Below are 6,112 nucleotides of genomic sequence, written 5' to 3'. Positions count from 1 at the left end.
AAATTGTTTGTAAGATCATTTTCTCGATAAAAATAAGTAGGTGTTTTAGTGTATTATCATGACGAGGGGTTGATGAGATTCCATCTCATCTAACGGAATGTTGTACTTTATAGACTTGTTTAGCGGAATCTTCAACCTCGGCTCATTATCTATTCATATAGTTTAGATAAAGTTGATACGCTCAACATCGCGGAACACGACGAGATGCAATTTCCCTAATGGAAAGCAGTGCACCGTGCAGGCTAAATGAGGTGTTTCAGGAAAGCTCCGTCGTGCATTTCATAGCACGAAGCCGTCTTACAGCTTTTACTGTCGGTTTACACATATTTTATCTCATTTACTCGTTATGATACTATTAACATGTGCATTTATTAGATTACTACTTTGTCATGTGCTTTCCAGTCTCTAATGTGCACTGGTTAGTGGTTACCCTTAGGCGAGCTCATTGTGTGTAGTAACTAAGTAAGAAACTAACTAGTCACATTTCCTTTGTCCATATATACATGCTCATGCACAGTGTGTACGACTTACACGAAGATAATTATAAATAGCTTACATTTTATTTAAGTAGGTAGGTACTTAGGTAAAGGTAGGTGACTTATATAAATATGTCACAACATAAGTATTATTACAATTGTGATAAATATAAATAAATGAATGCGCCCTAACCTAACACATCTAATTATTCGCTCATTAGAGCTCTACATACAGACTGAGTTTGGCCTATAATTCTGAATTAAGTTCATTACATTACATTTAAAACAAAAACTTCTTAAACGACGGCTAATTTGATTTGAAGCATAGTTATTTAATCTTTCGTAATGAATGCATAATAACCTTTTATTTACGTTTGCCATTCCGACATAACCCGCTTCTTTTATTTTTAGTGGCTATCCTCCTAGACCCCTCTCCCCCGCACTTGCCGAATTCATTCCGCTCGATGTAACAAGATTGCACGTTACGGATCGCGAAGGGCCCGATTGTCTTTCTTCGGCGTCTGCAGCGAGTCGATAACGGACACAATACAGACAATAAGCAAGCTTAGCCATCGTCCTGATCGTGGGAAGGGACGTTAACCTTAACTGCATTTATATAGGTCTTCTGCAATCTGCGATAAACTTTCATTTTGTAATGCGCCTCGATCTTTATAGAAGGATCGAGTTGGTGCCTATCAGCAGTATATCATAAAATACAATATTATAAATTAAAATATTAGGTACATCTGAATTGTCTAAAGCTGAATCACTCAATTTCTTGCAAAGCAAAACATAAAATTATATTAAATGTGCATAAGTAAAATACAGAAGCAATATTACTATGTCGTCAAAACTAATACTATGAAATGATAAAATGTTACTTTATTAGTCACCGATAACGCAGTCAATACTTTACAGAAAGCCGAGTGTCTGTATAATTATAAACGTAGCCATTATATAGGGCTTATCTGTTTTACGTTATGCTAAATGAAATAAATAACAGATTACACATAACGCCCAGCCAGCTCTAATAGTAGTTTATGTGACTGCTACATAATGAAAGGCATTAAAATACGAGTGTGGGTTTATGAAACGAATGAAATGAGTTTCATAATAGTATCACACGAGTGTTTTAATGCCTAATTATGTACAGTTACATACACTGCTTTATCTACACACATATTATAAACTTTCTATGATATATTCAGTAACCTCATATTACAGCCGACATTGGGCACTTTCCTCTCTGGCGGAACTCGCGGATATGAGCTGGCGTCTCCGAAATATCTTTATCGCACATTTTACACGAAACTTTTGTAGTTACTTTAAAAACAACAAAACAAATTATTTTTTAGTTACAAATTAATTAAAATATAAACTGTACGTCAAATGGCGGCAAAAGAAAACTTTTTTCACGCATGTCAGGCATCCGTAGTTTTTTTTAATTCAGAGACAAAGTAGAGTCGGGGTCGATTACCATATCGTCCGATACCAACTTACATGCGGGATTTGTCAATATTGTATGCAATTGTCATTTGATTTCGAATAAAACGTCATCTCGACTTATATTAAATAGGGGTCAAATCAAATTGCTTTTTTTTCAGAGATGTTCGAAATTTGAATGCATTAACAAATCGATTTTGATATAGTAATGAAGCTATTACCACATTTTCACAGATAAGAAATTTGCTGTAACAAAACAGTTTATCGTAATGTGGGCCATTATTTACGGTTTTTGAAGGCGTCATAGAGAGTTTATGATATGTGTGTAGATAAAATATACTAACCGGCCACGCGGCCCGTGGCCCGTCACTAAGTTTTACATGGCAACAGCAACCTACCCGCCCCGCACGGGCTCGCAGCGTGCAGCTCAAGATTTAACTCGCAATTTTTTGCTGGCCATTAAGGTTCGAAAGAGGGGAAAAAATACTAAGTAATATTCGAGGATACTAAACTAGGAAGATAAACGAAATACTTACACGTATAAACTATCTGTGAAGAAAATACTCTAATGGATTGTACAAATAATGTATAAGTATATCACTCACTCAGTATTGTGTTTCCGCTGCCGTGTTTTTCTGCACCAGTTGTCATAGTGAAACTAAACATATGAGATGAGACAGTTTTCCTACATAAGTAGTACACGACAATGCTTTCCTTTTCTTATCACACTCCACATTCATGTCGCCTACCTACTTTACACAAAACCGTAAAGGTAAACAAGGAAAACTAAACACTTTGTCTTAGAAGATCCTTAATTAAGACTTAATTCCGAGAATTGCGGCGTAGATAATAGGTATAACAACTCTTTGGGGGAAAATTAACACTTGCCGAAAGCTACAGGCATGCATCGCAGAGCAGAGGCATTCCGTATAAGTGCGGTACCTACATTGTACCTAAATTTACATACCTATGTAACGCACTTACACAAAATAAAGTCCTATTTATTTGGTCAGAACGAAACAATAAAAAATGTTCAGGTATAGTCAATTTCATAATTTCACTTACTCTAATATTTTTGATATTATGTATTATGAGCTGTCAAAAAGTTTTTGGCAAAAAGTTTATTTCTAGTTCAAGATTTTATCGCTGACTGTACTTTTCTTTCCACAGGCAACTAAATACTCATCGAGATAAATCTAACAACCCCAAACACAATAAGTTTGCGTTGTTTTATCACAGAGTTCCCATGGCCACCTCCTGTCTCCATCATCAGATCAGCTCCATGTCATCATAATATTGCATTGTCCTCCGATTTACATATTGTGGTTATGCAAAATTTCAGCTCAAGCGAAAATCGGGAAGTGTGATAAGTTAAATTTAGCTTCCATTTGTCCCACTAACTAACTAACATACTAACACAGCAAATTAAATAAAGGCTGTAAAAAGAAAAGGTTGAATGATATTTTTGTAGGTACCTATTGTTCTACACAAAACACGGACACGGACCTTGTGCAGTTTCTGTAGCAATATACTTACCTGTACTGATATGGTCGCACTTTTAAGTGACAGTGTGATAAATAATAAGAGTGTCCATTTCTTTCAATCTCGCGGTGTTTTAGTGACAGGTGCTTTTGTCTGGTGGATAACAACTGTGTCCATATACGCCTGCTATGTTTCGTTCCAAATTAAAATTGAATTACAAGTTTTATATTTTGCCGGAGGGAAATCATGAAAAGATTAATGTATAATACATTTATCGTGTAATGCATATGTGTGTTCCGAATTACTCTTTAACTACTTGTAGCAAGATTGCTTTTGCTACAACATTACGGTGTGAATCAACTGTTCACGAATTATTATGTGTTCGGCGTTAAATTATATAATTTATTGTAAAGTGTTCATTGTTCCGTGTTAAAATATTTATTTTCCGCTTCAGTATAATGTTGTTGGTTTAAAGCAACCGTTGATTGTTTTCATATGATGAAAATAGATGTTGTTAACAAGAAGTTATTGAATATTATTACTAGTAGACTGGAGGTGAAATGAACTGATGATTGTTTTAGGTGCGCGTTTATATAATTTACTAGACGGCCCCGCAGCTCCGCTCGCGTAAATGAAATAAAGAGTGTGTCAACCCTGCCAGGGTTCATAACGGTGATAGGGATTTCTTATTTGTACCCGTTATTTGGATAACTTAATACGCAAAATATCTGAAAAAAATTATGTGATTTGATAAAAGGCAAAATTATACTTTTTCATCTACGTAGTTATTTATTTAAAACTCGTTTCAACATAAAATTATTATTTATTTTTATAAGCCTAATTGCAAAAACGTTCATTAGATTAATATCCGCCTTAAGACGAATATGGACGACCACCGCCCATAAATCGCCTTTTGGTACAAACGTACGTACTCCCCATTTCCCTTTCTGAATACTAACATTACTTACGACGGTTATGTGAATCCTGGCCTCCGAGAAAAGACAAAAAAAACACACCATGTTTCTCGGTCTTGCGATAGCTCTCGCCAGTCCCCATGGCCGAGGATAAGCAGATCTCGAGCAACTACGTCGTTCCAGCGGTAGGTACCTATGACGTCCAATTGGGCGTCTCCCATTTCGTTGTCCCAAGTACGCTCTCGTCACGGCACGATCCTCTTCCATTCTCTCTAAATGTCCGAGCCAATGTAAGCTTAGCCACTTTTGTCTCTCAGTATTCCGCCAGTATATCGGAACACATCCTTATTTCTATAGCAACAGAGTTATATTACGATATTTGGCCGACTGCTGACTGTACGTTTGCTTATTTTCACCAGGTCGTTTCGCTCAAAAATATCTGAACATGCACTTAAATTTTATCTACCTACATTATAACTTGCTATCAACTTTGTATTTTTGGCCCATCTCGGCAGCCCGGTCCCCGGACGAATTTGTTTGCCGAAGCTGTGAAAGTAAATCTGAATAACATAACTCAAAAAGAAATTTAAAACAACAAAATACAAATTACTATTGATATTAATAAGTCATTATCAGTCATTATATGGCATGTCACTCGTATGGGCATAAACTAAGGTAAAAGGTTGAGGTTGACAGCACTTTTTATTTTACTTCGAGTAAAAAAGGCCGAAATCACTGCATACCAACATAACAAACATAATTTTGGTTATTTGAAGTTCGAAACGAAACCAACCGAGAGTTTCCGAAAATAGCCGATAGTCGTAAAATGAAAAATGTTATAAAAAATTCTTTTGCTTATTGTAAATTAAATACGCATCGAAAGCGATAGTTTTTATGCTCTAGTTATATTCTCATACTTAGATAATAGATTAGAACAGTTTTTTCTTATCATACGTGCGTCGTATTTGAGAAACGTGTCAAAAACTTTTTTAGAAATTTGTAAGGCGCCATCTCGCTTCTTCCCTCGTTTTTTATCCCGTTCTGGTTTTTCAATTTTATATATATGATTGATTTCCTTCATTATAGTTACATGTAACTATGTAACTATAATTCTCGCATAAGTAGTGGAAAAAATAACATGTGTTGATACGCTGGCCCCATCCCACGTCCGGGCTCTGCCAGGAGGCCGGGGACGACAGCAGACGACGCCCAAATTACCAAGTGTCGCAAATACGCATTCTTGAAACCGAATTATGTATTTGCGGCACTTGCAATTGAAACTCTCGGTCCCTGGTCGTCAGACACCAAAAAACTAGTAAAAGAAATTTCTACCAAACTAGTCTGGGTGTCTGGCGACCTACGAGCTGCCCCTCTTTTTGCTCAAAAACTCAGCCTCACTGTGCAGAGGTGGAACGCGGCCAGCGTCCTGGGAACAATGCGTCAGGCTAATTTAGGGCTAGATCTATGATTTATTTATTTATTTTGTTATTTAATCTCTGTTTTATTAATAAAAATGCCATTATAGTTACTAGTTAGTTATCAATGTTATCATACTTATTATTCTGGTCTTAAAATAACTGGCAGATTTCTAACTTGTTACCATTGTTATAAGTAACCGTTTGATTATCATTTACTTAGTAACAGTCTGGAAACATATTCTTTTATTTTAAACTAGTGAATCTCGCGACAATTCTTATTACTTAGTTCAAATATTTGTTTCCATAATCAGTTCTACGTTAGCACAAGTAGTTCTATCAGCAGTACGTTAGCACGAGTAGCAGCCTTAGCGAAGCCACG

Source organism: Cydia splendana, chromosome 2, assembly GCF_910591565.1.
Source record: "Cydia splendana chromosome 2, ilCydSple1.2, whole genome shotgun sequence".
In the NCBI taxonomy this organism is placed as follows: domain Eukaryota; kingdom Metazoa; phylum Arthropoda; class Insecta; order Lepidoptera; family Tortricidae; genus Cydia; species Cydia splendana.
The sequence above is the reverse complement of the archived record's forward strand: the minus strand, read 5'-3'. Positions refer to the sequence as shown.